Below are 20,086 nucleotides of genomic sequence, written 5' to 3' on the forward strand. Positions count from 1 at the left end.
AGGAAGACAAACCATAAGAGACTCTTAATCTCAGGAACAAACTGAGGGTTGCTGGAGAGGAGTGGGGTGGGAGAATGGGGATAGGGTGGTCGGGTGATGGACATTGGGGAGGGTATGTGCTATGGTGAGTGCTGTGAATTATATAACCCTGATGATTCACAGACCTGTACCCCTGAAACAAATAATACATTATATGTTAATATAAATAAATAAAATGTAAATTTGGAAAATATTAAAAAAAAAAAAAAAGCTTTCAGAGTCCATTCGGTTAATCAAATGAAAAACCTGGGAACTACCATTACTCATTTCTTCCCCTCGCTACCACAGTCAATCCATTAGCCGATCCTGCTCGCTCTTCTTTCAAAATATCCCATTCCATCAACTTCCCCCTATTTCCACGCCTACCATTCCGGTCCAGACCCACTGTCATCTGTCACTGAGTGCCCACTTGCTACAAGGGATATTTTCCTCTTCCCAAAAGGTAACTCAAAACATGTCACTTGTTACTCACATATATGAAACCCATCAATGGCTTCTCATTGTACTCAGAATATCCACACTGCTCACACGGCCTGCCAGCCTTTAGCTCATCTTGCCCCCCCGCTTGTTTCCTCGATCTCATCTAATCTCTTGGTTCCTCCCTGTGTTCCAACTATACCTGATTTGTGTCTGTTTCCCAAATAAGTCATGTTCTCCCCAACTTCAGTGCCTTTGTGCTTACACTTCCCATATCCTGCAAGGTCCTTCTCTGACTTGTTCCTTCTCATACGGAAAATCCTATGAAATGGAGGTTCTCCCATAATTCCCTCTTCATCATGATACTCCATTCATTGGCGTTAGAATCCATCTTACAGTCTGTCATTTTTTCACGTGTTGGCTTGCTGTCTGTTCTCTGCTATAAGGCAAAAACACAGGTGCCTTGGGTGCGCACAGAAAGACAATCAGGCCATCCCTTGAGGAGATGGAAAGCTACCAAGAGTAAGCGGTTCTGTCTAATTTGAAATCCAAAGCATCGTGTGCCAGAAGAGGAGGTGGTATGGTGAGGGAGAGAGGACTGTTCTGACTGACTGAACAGTAGACAGAACTGAGACAATACGGCACTTTCAAATGGTTTTACGCCACTAGGGATAGAGTTAGAGGCCAGGAGTAGACAGGAGGATGAACAGAATGAGCGGGATATTCTGTACATGGATATCTGAAAATGGCGGTAGATAGAACTTATTCCTTTGACACCCCGATCTCTCTGATAGGAATTTGTCCTACAAATACTCAAACATGTGTAGAACAATAATATTGGCACATTCACTGAAGCCCTCGTTGTACTGGCAAAAATAGAAAACAACTTAAATATCCAGCAGACGTTTATCTAAAAAAGAGAAAACCATGTAGCTCTTGTAAAGAATGTGGATACTCTAAATGTGCTGATTCTGGAATGATCTGTCCAAGGTAAACTGACAAATGAACAAAACAGAAAACATGGCACCCAACAGTACATCGAGGTGTACAGAAGACAATCCCAGTTGTTCTAAATAACTATATATGCATGTAGCTACACAGAGAATCTCTGGGACAAGACACATGAAACCAGCTTCGGTGGCTGCCCCTGGAAGTAAGGGGAAATACGGGACTTCAAGACAGATGGGAGACATACTTGCTCTACGTAATATACCATTTTGTACCCTTTGCAAATACAGTACAAATGAAATCATAACTCTTTAAAAGAGTGCTGGTATTGAAATTGAGGGAAAGGCTTTTGACACTCAGAATTTTCTTGGAAATAAAGGAGCAGAATAAGGTAGGGGAGCTGGGAAGTGACTCGAGTGCCCACTTCTACCTGCATTCACTACAATCTCCCCCGAGTGCGGCATAAACAACTTGTTCTTAGACTGGTTAAAGGTTTGTTAAAACCTCGTCTGGAGTCGGGGAAGTGGGCAGGTGTCTGTGCTCCAAAGGGCACTCACAGAAAACAGTGGGATCAGAAACATCCCCAAAGCCATCCAAGCACCTGGGTCTTTCTCCTTTCTTATGGTGTCTATGCCCCTAGATATTACTACCCAAGTATTAAGCAGCAGGGGAATGCATGGCAGCTTTTAAAGCTTTTGTATTTACAGAGAAAGTTGTAGGGTCACCTTGAGCTAAATCCCCAGCTCCCCGCTCTCAACTTGCTTGTGCAGACAGTGTGTTTGGTAACGGCTCGTACTGGTTGGCTGAGCCTTCTCATGGCTGAACCGAAATCACAGGGGTCAGTGATGGGACCAGATGCACCCTCACCTTCTTGTTATACTGTGAGCAAATGTTGATTCAGCATTTATAACTTTACTTGTAAAAAATAGGATGTTGAACTCCCCCCCCCACCCCCGCTTTCTCATTTTTATTTCCTCACTCATTTTCATTTATTTATTATTTCCTAGCCAGAATTCTCACAGGGACAAAAACAATTGAAACGTGTGAATCACATGTCAACAGCAGCCCTATGTTTGCACAGGAAGCAACCACAACAATGAGCAAAGGAAGGGAGAGGGCTGTGTGGGCAGGCTGTGTCGGGCTGTTAAGTGTAGGTGTCCCAGATGCCTGTGAGACCAGCTCCGAGTCAGAGAAAATGCTGCCACGAAACAAGATCCTTAGATACATGGGCCTCTAGGATTTGACTGTGCAGAAGTTACATCGTAATCTCTCATGTAACGGCATGTACTGAAGTCCTAGTACGTGTAAAGTTTTGTGTGAACCACTGAGGCTGTGAAAGTCAGTCAACTAAAGGAACTTATGGGCGAGCATGGATGGTAACTTGACATTAGGGGGCACTGGGGACTAGGGGCCCCTCCCTTGCAGACCATAGCTCTACGGGCCTGAGCCCCTTTTCTCTGCTTACACCAACCTTCCAATTACAATTTTCTCCCAGACAGAAGATGTGACCGACACTCATCTCCAGTGAGAGAAAAAGGCTTTACAGTAACTGGTAGACACACAGCTCTGAGAGGTTTTCTACTGGGACCAGAATGTTTTCTAAAGCTGTCTTAACAACATGTTAGAGATATTTTTCTTCTCCTTTACCCTGTCTCATTACCATCTAGTTTGTTTCTCAACATCTTCCAGAAACCTCCCTCTGGCTGGTGACTTCCATCCTGAATTTTCTCTACAAGTAAAATGTGTGTAGGCCCTCTGTTGAAGTATTCTTTAGCGGATCTTTGATGCAACACGGGGGGTAAAAAAAAAAAAAAAAAAAAGAAAGAAAGAAAACTTTACTGGACAAGGAATTCAGGGAAAACATGTTGATAAGCATGCTGAAAGAGGACTGAGGTTAAGGGAGAGTAATTCCCATTTTCTTGGATGTCGTAAATAAGTGATCCTTAGCTGTTCTACTACATTACAAAAATAATAATGAAAACTTCCTGAATATTTCTGTAGAGCGATGAAAAAGTTTAAAAAGCATAGGGAAAAAAAGTCCACCAATCCCATTAAGTTGTAAATGTAGTCCAAGTCGCAAAGAGAAACCATGACACAAATTCCAAAAACCTCAGGTTTTTTCTGCTTGTGGCTTAAAACAGCCGATTCTTCTCACTTCCAGAGGGTCCCTTTCTGGAGGCCCCAGCAGCCCACTGAGAAGCCCACTTAGCAAAGGTCAAACCCATCAACAAAGGTCATTGCTGGTGTCCCCCCTAGCACCCCATCCCCACAAAGTTCTCTTGTCAAAATTTCAGGCAAAGATTAAATAACATGCTTCGTAATAAAAGCAAAAACAAAAACGTAGGCAAAATACATTCCCATTTATCAAGAATCAAATTCATCTGAAAACAAGAGCTCAGAGAATGCTTTTGCTGAGCCGCAGGATGATAAATGCTGTGCAGGCAGGAGGACATCCTCAAGGGCTTTAGGACTCACCGAAGAATCCCATCAGTCATGGTGGGGTTGGTCCGTGCGGTGTGAGTGTCATTAAGGCTTTTGAACATTTTTTTTTAAATTAAGTGGTTCATTTAGGGCATATCAATCAACTTAATCAGGAGTCCCCCTTTCCCAATCATTTGGGGATGTGGGTAGGTTCTACAGGAAAAAGCACTGGCTGACTTTTGGGAACACAAAAGCTTTCACTAGGTCCCATCCAGTCATCCACCCAGACGACAGACCTTCACGGACACCTGTGTTTTGTGCTGGGGGCTCTGCAGTGCTCGCCAGCCTTTTCCGTATTCACCCAGCACCTCCTCTGCCACAACTGTCCTCTCCTCCCCCTCTGCTTCTAAGCAATTTCTCGTCTAGTCATTTGTGACAGAAACAGGGGACATAAAGGCATGCCCTGTTTCCCCCAAACTTCTCAGAGGTACGCAAAAAGGTACTATTAAACGCTCGGGGCTGAGATATTTCCACGGATGCACAACTTCCCAGGAGAAATAGCAGGGGCTTTAATGAAACAAAGTATTCACTTATGCCCTGTTTCTAAAAAGTCATGTTTTTGCGGTGATTTCATGCTGGGAACCAAGGGCAGACATCACCTCATTCGATGGTCACGTGGGTTTCCCGCATTCACCCTCTGGTACCTGCTCCCCAGCCCGTGGCTAAAAACCTCTCCCAGACCGAGCCTGCTCGGATGCTACCATGTCTGTCAAGCACTTTTTCAAAAACAAGACTTCCTAGAGAATCTCACTTTCCCTTCAGAGTTCCTCAAATTCGGAAGAAGAATTCATTCCGCATGAAATCTGAAATAATAGGATTACCTTCTCAGCAATTAAATACTTAACCATTCTAACCCCACAGATGAGAACCCCAGCCAAATGCCTTTCACATAGAACAATACTTCAACAAGGTGATGTCAACTTCTTTTGACAAAGACACACTTTCCCAGAGTTTGAAAATGGCTCTTCGTTTGCAAACACGAGGTGTACCTGCAGAAATGTTTGTGTGGTTGCAAACTTCGTCTCAACTTTTTTTTTTTTTTTTAAATCAACGAAAAGTGTCTGGAGTTCCTCTAACAGCAGTGGGTGCTTTCTTCCTTTAAGTGATACCACGATTTTTCCTTTGAAACCCCGCGGCTCACTGAAAAATGTCTCCACATTCATCTCCGCTCGCTTTGTCCAGGACGGCAAGGTGCCTGTCGGCACACGCTGGCTTTGCTCTGTGTGTCCGAACCACTTTTTCTCCCCCAGCTCTTAACACGTGTTGACTTCGAGATCCTGGTCAAGTTATTTCGAGGCATTTAAAAAATGTTAAGTGTTATCACAGGGCAAATAAATAACCAAGACGAGTATGGGAAGAGCGAGTCACATTATAGCAGAACTCCTGGCCCCTGAGGAAGGGCTGGTTTGGGTTAGGGGTGGGGAGCGGTCGCTGGAGGGAGCAGTTTGTTTGGCGAGGCCTTACCTCTCTTCCAGAAATGTCACCTTCTGTGTTTTTTCCGTATTTGGCTGCCAGGGGACTGTTTTGCCAATAAACAATAACTCTTAACTCCATTTAACAGTGATTTTTACTGGCATGCATGTCTCTGAAGCTGACCTGAATCAGCCCATGGCCCTGGGGCTTAGAATAATCTGAAGAGGTCCTAGATGGGGACCTCATAGGTCTTGATATTATTTAAGCCGTCTCTTCTGACTTTTACATGAATGCTTAATAAAGGCTCGTAACACTCCTGGAAAGGTGGTTTCCTCTGATTTCCAAAGACAGCAAATGAGGCACGCGAGGCTGAAAGGTTTCTCCAGCATCATGCAAGGCTCCTTTGGCTCCGGCAAGGGTTCAGGTTTGACGTGTCTAATTCCTAGTTTTCAAATCTTGCTAGCAGAACATGCTCCCTCCCTTTAGGCCAATAAGTCATATTAACCCAGGAATTGATGTTGCTATTCCCATCTAATCATAAAGGTCACTTTCAGTAATGGGAAAAGGACACATTTGCATATATCGCTCGAAGTCCATTGTCCTGTGAACACTGCCGCCAGTTAAACAAAGGCTTCCTCACACAGGGGAATCACGGGGGACTTCAGAATCTTATCTATCTTGATGGTCCTGAATATATGGCCCATGTCACAGTATAAAAATATGACTGTCAGCTCAGGACAGGTTTCGTTACTATAAAGGCCACAGGAAGGGTGTATGTGTGTGTGTTTCAAAGCCATTACTAGACAAAATCATTTTCTCCCCCCTATGACCCTCTCTATAATTCCTCATTTTAGAAGCAGGAGGGGAAACAGGATGGCTTGTGTTGGCATAATGTGTGTACAAAGTGCAAATGTACCTATTGATTATTGTGAACCATGGGTTTGGTTTGGTTTTTGAGAAGCTTCTCCTTGTTGACAGAAAACAACGGACAGATGAGAAGATCAATGTCCCTGAAAAACATCACCAACTTCTGTCTCTATCCCGCTTTAGCTGTAATGAACCGACACATTCCGTCCCTAACCAGAAGCACGGGCCGGACACCAGTGCCTTCATCTCGCCTTCAGGCGAGCCTCGCTCTGCATCTGACCTGATGTGTGTCCCCTGCCAGTTTCCAGGCTGTACCTTCAACCTTCAAATTTGGGAAAGAACTGGATTGGCTGCTGGCATTGGAAACTTCTCTCCATGAATGCTTTTTACATAGTTTTGGCAGGCACATATAATACCAGCGGGGAGAGAAATCCCGCTGGCAAGAGAAAATAAAACCCGTAACGTAACTGTAATGGCCCTGGGTGGCATTTTACATGTTATGCTAGCTCGAGATTTATGTTAAAATCAACCTTGCAAAGAGGTTTTTAAAAAGTCTATCAAGCTGCCAAAATTCAAACAGCTCTTTCTTTTCTCTCCAATGACAGTTGGTTTAACAGCTGAAACGGCTGGTGCAAACTGCCATTTCCCCGCAGTCTGAGACCTTGCGGACACCGGGTCTAATGTCACCAAGCAATTTTCATTTCCTTTACAAACGACTGACTCCTTCCTGTTCTCTCTCCTCACGTCTCCTTACTTCTTTCTGATTCTCGAGTCTCTCTGTCCAAACTTGGGAGGGACCCAAGGGAAAGGATACTAATTAGTCCAAGGTCATTGAAAGGAATATTTTCATTTGGAAACCGCATTTGGAAAGGCTCTCGCCTCACCCCGGAGCCCTCCCCTCAGACCTCTGTGCCAGGCCTGAGCGTGCTGGTGTTCACACTCACACCACTAACGGCTGGGGCTCCCACCCCAGCCCGGGAGTTGTCACTCCCCCCGCACGCGCCCCCCTCCCCAGATCAGCACACCACGGCCAGGCCCCTCTGCCCAAGGAGGGGGTGCTGGGGCCCTTCAGGGCAGCTGCCCGCACCCTTACCTCCGCCATCCGGGACTGTTCCACTCCGGGAAGAGCAAACACCTCTCCGTATGCACACCTCGGCAGGATTCAGACCCCCTCAGCTGCCTAATTCATTTGACCTGGGAACTTACGCGATCTCAATTGCTGTCTCTGACAAATGCTGAAGAAAAACGGCTCCCCGCACGGGAAGCTCCTTCATCTGGCTTAGCCTCTACTGAAGTGGAAGGGGGACGGTGCTCTAATAAGAAGCTGGTCTAACAACAAACCGGGAATGTTTTTTTCTTTTTTTTTTTTTAATGTATTCATAATGGAGAGGCCACCTGCTTCCGAGGAGGAGCTGAGGCCGCAGAACAAGGCAGGCAAATAATGAGTTTTCATGCTGACGTGGTGTCTCAGATGCCCAGTGAGTGACCCAGGGCTACCGGCTACAGGGGCACAATGCACAAGGGCAGGACTCAATAATCACCTTCCGGGAGGAAGGAGGTGGCCCAGCTGTTCTCCATTCTGCCTGAGGACAGAAGGGAAAGAAAGAAACCGAGGGACTAATGTTGAGAAGACAGACTTGCCAGGAACACGGGTCCAGGACTGAGGCTGCACCACCTTGCCTGGGGCTCACCCGTCCCCATCACAGAGATCAGAGAGTCCCCGCCAGACGCAGGGTTCTATGCAGGAACTCTGAATCCCTGCATGGACTAGGCATCCTCGCAAGTTTATTTGAATTTATGGCCTTTGGCATTTGCTCCAACAGTTTAGATCCAAAAGGCGGTGGTGATGTCCATCAGAGGAAGAGAACACAGCGCAACCCTCACGCACGCCCGCTGCCTCCCGTTCCCTGCGGTCCGAGCAGGCAGGGCCACCCTCGTGGCGGTAAGGGCACAGGGTCTTCACAGAATATTCTACACATGGGACCCTCGAGTGGGAACTCCCTAGTGCAACACGTGAGGCTGGTTATCCCTTGAGAATATGGCAGTTTTGGAGAGGAAGTTTGTACCCTCTGAGGACAGATGAAAAATTCGATGGTGCGGAGGTCACCATCTCTCCTCTCAGCAGAAATGACCTCCGTCCCAGGCCAGGTAGTTAGGCCCAGGGGCTCCCACCTCTTATGCCAAGGTGTCTGTGAGCTACTGAGCAGAATTTTGCACAGGTCCTCTCCCCAGGGACCCCACGAAGTGTCTCGGATGGCCATACTCCTACTTCTACAAGATGCCCACTTGGGAGTCACATGTCCAGATGGCCAGCAAACTCCAAATCACTGTGCCAGTGTCAGTTTGTCTTGTTGGATGGATAACTAGCATGATCAAATAAAACCAGCCTTGTTACATCCACTGGTGATGGGGCCAGGACAGAAAGAAAGACATCCAATCCAGAAGACTGTACATCCTTAGAAATAAACTTAGGAATGTCATGAGGAAACAGACTTGAGGACACCAGGTCAGCTGCTAAAGGGATGAAAGGTTTCTGGGAGATCTAGCAGACCAGAAAAATGAGTGCTGGTTGGTACAAATGTTGAAGGTGGCTCAGGCCCCCTGCCCTTTCCCTCACATAGTTATCAGAATCTTCCTCTAAGACACTGACCTCCTCCCTTTACTACCCTGTTACAAACAAACAAGTAAAGTCTATTTCTACCCTCCCTCTAGCCCCCTGCATGTAAAATTCAGTCCCTTTGATCCCTCTCCATGCATTCTAGAACTTCCCCCAACTGCTCGTGGATCCTTCCGATTACATGTGCTGCAGTTCTCAAAGGAACCCTCTGTTCTAACCATGCTCTAGCCAGGGCCTAACTACCTTAACAGGCGCAACTTAGGTCAGCATTTCAGTTTTGTGAGCAGGAATTCTGGGACCAGAAAGGACTCTCCCTTGTTTCTCCACCCATCCAGTTATACCTGTTCTTCACAGCTCTGCCTATGGTTCCACACACATCTCCCCCTTCCCTGCCATGGTGCCCTCAAAACCTAACCAAAGTACCTACACATGGTTAGTACTCGGTAAATACTTTTGAAGAAGTGATTGGCTCTGTTGGGCACAGAGTGGGCAAAGTCAGAGGCCCAGTCCTGATAAAGGCCACTCGGTTTCACATCTCGTAGTCTGGGGCTAGAAGCCTCACTAGCTTTCTCAAAAACCTCCTTCTTCCCAAGCTGCCTGTGGAGAGAAGATGTGTAGAATTTCATCCTTTGAAGAATGTCTGAGTGCATGTATTGAGGGGTAAGTCCTATCAGTTAGAAAATGTATTAAAGTCTTAAGATTGATTTGTTCACTCTTTCACTCAACACAGAATTCTTGATTCTGGGGTAGACACTGGGACGCAAAGCTGTGGAAACTTCTTCCCCATCTTCACTCCTGCCACTGAACACGGAGTTGAGAGGACAAGGCAGGGAAAAAATCCAACAAACCCAGTAAGGATGGGTGCATACCGGATACTGCAGGGGTCAGAGCAAGGACCCTGGTTCAGCCTTGAGGAGGCTCCCACAGGAAGCTGGACACTTGAGGGAGCAGCAGCATGGGGGGCAGCGACACCTACAACTGAGTGTAAATCTGTGACCGGGGCAGGAGGGGGCAAGCCACTGGAGGCCTGGAGGGTGAGCTGAAAAAGCTTCGCCCAACCCACTACAAGGACTAAAATGAACAAGATGGCTGATCCCACGGTCCAGGAGTTGGTGAGGATTTGGAATGACTACAACACTCAAACGCTAGGACAGGGCATGTCAAATGGCCCAGCCACGTGGAAACCAGTTTGCAATATTCTTATAAAGTGGCACAGACATTTACCACACAATGCAGCAATCCCACTCCTGGGGAGTCACCTGCAAGAAATTCACACGTGCTCAGACAAAGATAGGTACGCAAATGTTCCTAATGGATTTACTTCAGGATAGTGAAAAACTGAAAAGAATCCAGTTGCCCATCAACTGTAAATAAATAAACTAATTGTGATACATCCACAAAATGCAATATTAATCAACAATCAAAAAGAACAAGCATCTGATACACGCAACATCATGGACAAATATAAAAAGCATTAAGTGAAAAGAATCTGGATACAAAATACTACATTCTCTAGGATTTTTTAAATACATTACTTTAAAAAGGCAAAACTACAGTGACACAAAACAGATCAACAGTTTTCAGAAACTAGAGATAAGGAGAGGGCGATATCAAAGGGATGTGAACAAATTGTTCTATGTTCTGAAAGTGGTGGTGGTGGTGGGCCCCTGGATAACACGTTTTGTCAAAACTCACTGAACTATACATGTAACATCAGTGAATTTTATTGTACATAAATTATACTCAACAAAGCTGATTGCAAAAAGGAAAGGAAAGGGCAAGGGAAGGGAGGGAAAAGGAAAGGGATAGGGAAATGGAAAGGGAAGGCAAAGGAAAAAGAAAAGGAAAAGGAAGCTTGTGTGTCATACAAAGGGGACAGACTTTATCTGGAAGGCACAGGGAGTCCATGGGAAATGGCCTAAGCAGGGTGGGTGACAGGATGAGATTTGTGCTCTATGACCACAGCAGGGAGGCTCAGGAAACTGGATTTTCATGCCCAGCCCTGAGGCTGTCAGAAGGAGACATGGCAGGCCCTGTGGCTCCTATGACACATAGACCTTCAGTCAAGTCTCCTGCCTTATGCCATCTAAACAGGGTCAAAGGGTTAACAGTGATTCTCTCTGGATAGTAAGTCATGGATAATGTGCCTTCTTTGTAACATCTTATATTTTTTAAGTTACCCATAGTAAGCATGTTTTACTTTTAAAATCAAATAGGTTCTTTTCTTGGGATGCCTGAGTGGCTCAGTCATTAAGTACCTGCCTTCAGTTCCGGTCATGATCCCAGGGTCCTGGGATCAAGCCCCGCATCCTGCTCCCTGATCATCGGGAAGCCTGCTTCTCCCTCTCCCACTCCCCCTGCTTGTGTTCCCTCTCTCACTGTGTCTCTGTCAAATAAATAAATGAAATCTTAAAAAAAAATAAGTTCTTTTCTTTTAAAATAAAAGTATTACTAAAAAGTTAAGCTAGCACCAAATCTCAAAAGAATTTTAAGAAACAAGACCAGCACCTCCACTCTGCATCTAGTCAATGTAGCTCCAGAAAATCGCTCCTGGGACATCTGTGACGGCACAATTCTGTGGCACCCGTGACACTGGTAGCTGCCTGGAAGGCATCATGTAACTTGCCCATATGCTGTTTCCGCCTGCTGGCCCTCAGCTAGCACACTGGCCCTCACATGCTGGAGGTCTGACCACTATAGCCATGTGGGGAGTGGGCAGGGGGAGTAAGATCAGAGACACAATAAACAGCCAAGAAACCGAAAGCTCAATCTCCAGAAACCGTCAAGGGAAACCAAAGAGACACACTGGGTTTGGAGGCTCACAAGCTAGAGATGGTGACTGAGAGGTGGATGACATGGAACAACTGTCCCCATCCAAGTATGGAGAACCCGGAGGTCACTACGGAGCTGAGGGTCAAAGGTAAGTTCGCAGTCAAGACAAAGGGAGACCCCACTGGAAGACCTGGGTTTAAGCAAAGCCTGACTCAAGGGTAAAACCTTCCATTCACTTGCTGCTCTTGGAAGATGGAACGTTTGCTGCAGTATAACAACCTGACATAGGAGGCAGATCCTGACATCCAACCAATCATTTGGATGGGTTTATCCATCCAACTAATGCTTACTGCTATAGCCTGAATGTTTGTGTGCCCCTAAAATTCTTATACATTGAAACCTAACCCCCAATGTAACAGTATTAGGAGGTGGGGCCTTTGGGCAGTGATTAGGTCATGAGAGTGGAGCCTTACCAAAGAGACCGCCAAGGAATCCCTCATCCCTTCCTTCCTCCACATGAGAACGCTGCGAGAAAACAGCCATCTAGGAGCCAGGAAGCATCTATGTCCTCACCGGACGCTTAATCTGCCAATGCCTTGATCTTGGACTTTTCAGCCTCTAGAATTGTGAAGAATTTCTGTCATTTAAAAGCCACCCAGTCTACAGCATTACATTATAGCAGGACACTACGGACCGCTGACCTATGGCAGGGACGAAGCCAGGTGCTACAGATAGGGCACAAGTAAAAGATGTTGTCGTCTTTATGTAGCAGCATTCTGTCATGATTTGAATGCTACCTTGGAAAAGGTAGCTCATCCTTTACAAAAAATTGACTCATATTGGAATTGTCCATTTAGCAACTGAGGTGCCACATCTGTACAGTAATCTGAGTTGTACCACATCTTACAGTTGAAAAATGATTCAATTAATAGGCTTTCCCACTGGGACATTGGGTAAACAATAGGAGTGTTGGTGCTTGAACCTTCTACTCTAGTCTCCCTTGTCTGTAACTCAGCATTTCTAATTCCCTGAATTCAGTTAATAACATAATTATTAAAAAAAAATCTATCCAGCTCTTGATTTAATTTTCAGCTCTGCTTACTCTGGTCCACTGTGAAGTTGTAGATCAGTGATGATAGGGGTCTGAGGCTGACCTTGGAAGTCAAAGAGCATCGACAGCGTCAGTGCTGCTAGAGAAATCTGGAGGTTTAAGAGAAGTTGATACTTGAATTTTAGGTGTTTTTATTAGAGTAGGTAAAATCCTCTTTCTGTGCACTCTCAAGGGGATCATGTACCTTCCCCGTCATGGCCCTAGCCACAGTTGAAATTTTACATCTACGTGGGTGGTTATTTAATGTCTCCCACCCATAAGACTGCAAGAGTCATGAGGGTTGGTGCCATGTTTCAGTTTTTTCCCCGGACCCTAATGTAGTACCTGGAACAGAGTAGGTACTCTACAGAGATCTGGTGACAGTGTGAAGGGCTGGGGGGAAAGGGGGAAGTGCAGAGTGAGGTGGGACAGGAAACCAGAGACAGGTGGAAAAGCCTGTTCTGAAGCAATGGACAGTCCTCCTCTGTGGCAGTCTGTTCTCTGTCAACGTAGCGAAGCTAAAGCTGTTCCCCAGAGTTCCCTTCCCAGCAGGCTTCCAGTGAGAGCCTGGCCCAGGGAAATCTGTACTGGTGGGAGGGCAGAAGTGAAGAGGCAGCCACACCACACTGGAGGTCATGTAAGACACCAGGGGCCACGGCAGCCCCTGCAGGTGATCTGCGGGCTCGCCTTGTCTGAGGGGAGCAGCACCTGGCCCGCAGCTCCAGCAGCTTCCCCAGGATCTCATGCTTCAGCTTCTCTGAGGTGGGGACGAGGTATGCGTGCAGCTCCAGGCAAAGGTCTCCCGTGACCCAAGGTTGGGGTTCATGAAAGAAAATGCAGATTCCAGGTTGCCCCATAGATTTCAATTGGTTCTGTCTCCCACTGGCATGCAGATTTTCTTCCCCAATCCCAGGTCTGCTGACCCAAGGTAGCTTCAGGATGGCCCCAGGCTCAGTGGCAAAGTAGTAAGCCATCGAGTCATCCCTGCGCCAAATCCTTCACTGCCAATCACTCCAGTGCTGCTGCCTTGCTAAGCGCACCCAGGTGCACCATCAGAGCCGTCCCAGTCTCTTCCTCTTGGGGCAGGTGGTCCTATGAATTAAGGGCTTCTACTGCTGACACCACAGTTGTCGACAGGACTAGCTACCAAGGACTCTGTGCCGAGCGGAGAAAAGCACCCCATGTTACACAGCTGAGGCAAGTCTGCAGCCTAGATCTGTCTTTTCGCATCCCGGTGTTCCTTTCATATGCCTTGCCTTTTCTTTTTTGTCTTAGCAAGGCTTCATTTCTGAGTGGGAGTTTGTCTCCTTTAATTTTCACCCATGAGCCATCATAGCCTGGTGTTTCCTTTGAGTAAGAAAAACAAAATGGCGGGCTCTATTTAGTCAGTAGGGCTGCTCAGGGACACCAGCAGCCGGGTCTTCAGCAACAAAAGAATCAATATTCTGTTAGCATGTGACTTTTCAAGTGTGAGAGGTCATGAATCGGTAAAGTTGATTTTCCAGGAGGGAATTCTCAGAACTCTTCAAGGACGGGGGATACATGGCCTCCTCCACCACAGTCTCTTTGGGAACAGGAGCTACATCAACTTCACATCACCTCTCCAACACCTAACATGACCCCTGGCCAACAGTAGGGGCCCAATAAATGCTCGTTGAACAGAGAGGTTATGACTGAGCTCCTTTACCCCACTCAGAATTTCCATCCACGAGTGTACTATTTTCCTTACCTCGTCATTGCTCCATCACCCTCTGGGAATATGTGGGCTTATTTTTAGCGTGACAGTTCTTACTTCCCCATTACACTGATCAAACAATGAGACACTTAGCAGCCAAGGCCAGATTTGGGAAATCTCCATGACAAAGAAGTGAGCTGGGCCTGCCTTATCTGACTCAAAGTGTTCACCCTGAGCAAAACCGCAAACTACATAACATGATGTAACTGAAGCAGATTTTCAAATATATTTTACTTTCCATAAAAGACCCCCATGACAAGCACTTCTTTCATAGGTGGGAATCTACACAGCTTCAAAATACCCTCAAAATTGAAGGGAAACTTTTGTACAGTCAAATGACAAACGCTTTTTACAAGATTTCACTCTTCTTTCAATCTATGGGGATAGGCCCAGGAATGAATCCTGTTTGTCAGACAGCAGTCTGTTTCCCAAGTGACACATGGTTTCTTTGACAGAGTCTGTCATCTGGCTGTCAGTGACAGGTTTGTTAAGGAAGTTAAACTGTGACTTTCCATGCTTCCATGCCATTAGGAATTTGACAGTGAATTTGCTAATTTATTTTCCATATAAAACATTTATCTGCTCTTTATGAACCGTGGACTTCATTTCTTTCAGGCTGGCCTCTTTGGGGAATTAACAAACTGACAGTGATTTTCCATAGAGTTTTTCCACCTGCCAAGGGCTTGCGATTCTCAGAAAACTTAACACATCATGAAACTATCCAGCCCTGTTCACCTCTATGATTGCTCAAAAGCTAAGTGTTGTTCCTACACTTAGCGAACTTTTATTAGGAGTGTACCACATGCAAGACACCAGAGAAGATTCAAAAGAAGTGTATGAGAGAGGCCCTGTCCTGGTCATGAAGAGGAACATAGTCCGGGAGCAGCAAGCCGTGAAATTATACGTGGATGCGCTTGGAAGTCCCAAGTTGAGAAAGAGTAGCCTGGCTTGAGTGATACGGGAGGGCTCCCTGGAGGTGGTACACCAGATTTCCTTAAGTCCTAGGAAGCTGTGAGGTATGAGAGACCAGTAGGGACTGCTGACTAGAGGCCCAAGACAAGAGATTCAATACAATTTTAAATTAAGGAGTGATGGCTGTAAATAAACAGGTAACAAAAGGGAGCCATATGATCTAAAAATAAGCCAGCAGCCACAATCAAGCTGAGAGTAAAGGTCATAGAGTGACTTAAGTTCACACTTCTCCAAATTCCTCAGTTTCAACTCTCTTATCTGCAGTCCATTCTCAATATTCTTTTGAAGGAGAACTTGTCAGGGACTTCAAGTGATTCTAGGCCCAAACTTGGAGTTAGGCTAAAGGCGGCCAACCCCAGTTCCACTGTTACTAGCTTGAGAGTGATAAGCCATATAAGGCTCGGCTTCCTGATGTTGAAAATGTGAGTCATAGGCAGAGTGCTCCAAAGATTAAATAAAATTATGTGGTGTAGCGTCCCCAGTGTGGAGCTCCACAACTGCTTAAAAAAAAAAAAAAAAATGGCAGCCATGATGGCTTAGCAGGAGCATCAGTGACAGACAGAGGTTTTCTCCAGCGGGGCCATGCGACGGGCATGCAATAAATGTTTACTGAACGAATGACTGAATTAATTAAATGAGGATCCTTCCACTTCATTTAAAAGCTACTGTTAAATCAATATGGCACTCATTTTATATTCCAGTGACACTCAAGCTTGATTGTTTTGAAGAAAACCTGTGACAGAAAATGACTCTTTCGTACTTGACCTCAGAGAGGATGCGTGAGTAGGTTTGATCTTCTACAAAAACTGCCAAGAACTGCTGGTGAGGTTCTTCCATTAATGGGAAAAGCAAAAATGTAGTCAAGGGAATGCAACAACTATTTTGACAGAATAAAAAGTGGCTGCTCAATTGAAACATGAAGAATTAGGAGTTATTTCCTTTTTCCTCCAGCAGGATTTTTCTAGGTCTTTACAATAAGTGAGTCTCTCTCCCTTCGTGTAGGAAGAACATCAGGTGAAGTTTTTTAAATGTAAACAATAAATAGGTTTAAGATAAATTTGTTTTCTCAAAAAGGAGGAAGCATCACCCAGCAGAAGACATAGTTTCTGACTCTTCTCAAAAAAAAAAAAAAAAAAGCTGTGTAAGTTGCTTTTATATGTGAATGTTGGGATTTTTACAGAGACATTTCAAGTCCTTGGCATGCAGTCACCTCGTTGGCACAGTTTGGAAAGAAAAGTATCAGTAATGATGTCAAAAGAAGGAAGCGTAAGGCCAAAGAATAAATAGATTATATAGTGCAACATATCATAATACGAGAGACAGACAGAGAGGGAATGCAAACATTGGCAGCAAACCTGTCTCAGGACTAACTCCTTGGTATTGTGGACACCACTTGGGTCAAATTGACTTCATGGTTTAAGGATATCCTGTTTTCTGCAGCTACCATGCTTTGAATAATTTTGTAGCATCTGTTGGAAGTAAACCATAACCTGTTCCAACTCACTTGTATTTTTTGAATTTTGCCTCAGCAGGCCCTTCAGATGGACTCTACTAACGCATTGTTGGTGGCAGAGGTTTGATAAGAGTTGATGGTCTCAGACAGAAACAAGAGCCCTCTGCTTCCGGCCACTTTTCTGGAAAGGCAGAGTACCCGGGCAAACATTCACAGTGGCCATTAGGACCACAGGGCTGTGAGCGCCCAGCGCCTCACAGTTTTACCTGACTTCTTTCTCTACTTAGATTTGTTCTCTGTGTATCTGCAGCAAAAGTACTTTCAAGATAGCCGAAACCACATATTCTCCTACAACCAAAAGGAAAAAGTGAGGGATTGTCTGACTCTACACAAAGCACCGATTTACCATGGCTGCAGCCCAGCTTCCCGTGTGGCTCCCGGGGACGTGGGAGAACTCAGAACAATCTAGCAGTGGGTCCTTCCACAGCAGGGATACGGCACTTGGTACGGGGAGGGAGAGGAGACTGAGCAGGGGAGAGAACCACCTTCTAATCACGCCACTTCTCTCCACCTGATTGCGGGGTGGGGGGGGGGGGGTTGGTCTTTGGTAACTACCTGTGCACAGATTAGAAAAGAAAAGGAAAGGAAAAGCCCCTGTGAATGAGGTTTTTTTTTTTTTAAGATTTTTATTTATTCATGGACAGAGAGAGATTACAAGTAGGCAGAGAAGCAGGCAGAGAGAGAGAAGGGGGGCAAGCAGGCTCCCTGCCGCGCAGAGAGCCTGATACAGGACTCAATCCCAGGACCCTGAGATCATGACCTGAGCCGAAGGCAGAGGCCCAACCCACTGAGCCACCCAGGCATCCCTGTGAATGAGTTTTGAAGGATTTAACGTGTGTGTGTGCATGTGTGTGTGGTGTACATGCTAAAATGCATAACTTTAAGGTACAGAGTCAGAGTTTATACCGTAAGTTAGGAAAAAACAACTCAGATGCACATGGTATTTCCACCTCCCAAAAACCTTCATAATTAGGGGAGAATATACATGTGCCGTCCCCAGAGGCTACCTGGCAGACTACCAAGGAAGATGACAAAAAAATATTTCTTTTCCCTTTTGGGAAAGTACAGGAAGAGAAAAGTGAAGAGTAAATCTGAGTGAACATAATCTGCCCTTCTGGGTTCCTCATGTTGACCTGAATGAGATATTGTTTCTATTCTTTGCTTTAAAATGTTTTTATAGCTAAAAACCTAAAAAGTCAGAGCCGCCTATGCCAGTTTCTGCTAAAATGTATATAAGTTACTATTTTTCAAGAAAAACATAAAGGCTACATAAGCTCACTTCAGTGACATGATTCTATTTGTGTCTCTGACTTCAGTGATAGAAAATGGCGGAAATACAGTCCTAGTCCACCCACGCTTGAGCTTGCCTTGTTAGAGTTGAGGAAATTCACCCCTAATTAACGTCAAATGATCAACTTCGGTTAGTTTTGATAAATAATACTGTATAATCAAATTACCACCGCATCATCTGGCCTTGCTGCAAAATCATCTAATGTGAAACTTTTTTTTTTTTTTTTTCATGCAGGCTACAAAACATTCTAAGGTCCACCACCGGCCACAGGGATATTTGGATCAGCCATGAAAGACAAGAATTTTTATGTCTAAAATGCAGAGATCAAATTCATGAGAAAAATTTTGACACCAATAGCCACATGGGCAAAATATATTAACCACAATTCACACATAAGAGGGAAGACACGTTTGCAAACATCTGAAAAAGATCTGTCCTCACTTGTAATGGAAGAAACAGACATTAGAGCACCCCCTCCACAGCCGTCACTTTTATACCTACCCGAGTATCAGCTTTAAAGTAGCAACACCCAGTGTTACTAAGGTAGAAAGCAAGACTGGTTCTCGTCTTCACAGGCAGAAAGACGATTCACGATTACAACCCCTGCAGAAAGCATATGGCTGGGCATAGGAAGAATCCTAAAGACTTTTTTCTTCCCTGGAAATTGAATAATAAAGGACTAAAGGTAGGGGCGTGGTACCTTCACTGGGATGGTGACTGAGAGCACATGGGGAGCACAGCAACTGGCACCCTCCTATGTCTGCCACCCCAACACATGCCTGAGTTTCCAAGTCTGTAAAATGAGATTATTAAAATCTACTTTCTAGGGCTTCTGGATGAGGCTTAAGCGAAATCATAAACACTTAAAAAAAAAAAAAAAGATTTAGTCTATTTATTTGAGAGAGAAGAAAAGGGAAAAGCCGGGTCCCTGTTGAGCAGAGAACCCCAGACAGGGCTGGATCCCAGGACCGGAGATGAAGGCAGGTACTCAACCGACTGAGCCACCCAGGCACCCCATGAAATCATATACACTTTAAAAGTGCCTAAGGGGCACCTGGGTGGCTCAATGGGTTAAGCCTCTGCCTTTAGCTCAGGTCATGATCTCAGGGTCCTGGGATCGAGCTCCGCATCAGGCTCTCTGCTCAGCAGGGAGACTGCTTCCCCCCTCTCTCTCTAACTGCCTCTCTGCCTACTTGTGATCTGTCAGATAAATAAATCTTAAAAAAAAAAAAAAAAAGTGCCTAACATAGTTCTCCGCACAGGGTGAGTGTTTAGTAAGTGGCAGACTTCAATATCATTATCAATTAAAGTGCAAAACATAAAATTGAAACAAGTTAATTTTTCATTTTCAGATACATGGTTTACTATATTGCAGTAAATCAGTAAAATGACTTGCACAGCCATTTTCTTAGTATAAAGTCTATTGAAATCATGGGGTGTTTATACGATAATATGTTAAGTATAAAATAATATGCTTCCTCTTACTGAAACTATTCACGTGAATGGATGTCTCAAAAATAAAAACAGTTGTGTGAGGGTGAGGGGATTGTGGTCCATTAAACGTTATTCTAATGTTGCTATACTTCTATTTATAAAAATTAAGTAATGTACTAAAATTAGGCCACACGAGAACAATTCCACACTTTAACATGGTGGTCGATGTATTTAATAAACCAAATAAATGCACTGCATAGTGAAGAAAAAAGAGTAAGTTATTTTCCCCATCATTTACATCTACTTAATTCAAAATATTTCTACGTTAAAAGGCACTTAGTTCTATCAAACTAGCCCTTTCAAAGTTGATGCATTCTGGCTTAGGTACTTATAGACTGCTCAGAAAAAGCAAAGAGAAAATCTTGGAGTTGCTTTGACCAGATATGGAGGCATAAAACATTTTTTTGAGCTAGAATATAACTTCGCAGTCTAATTAG

Source organism: Lontra canadensis, unplaced genomic scaffold (genome assembly GCF_010015895.1).
Source record: "Lontra canadensis isolate GAN:19392208 unplaced genomic scaffold, GSC_riverotter_1.0 scaffold72, whole genome shotgun sequence".
In the NCBI taxonomy this organism is placed as follows: domain Eukaryota; kingdom Metazoa; phylum Chordata; class Mammalia; order Carnivora; family Mustelidae; genus Lontra; species Lontra canadensis.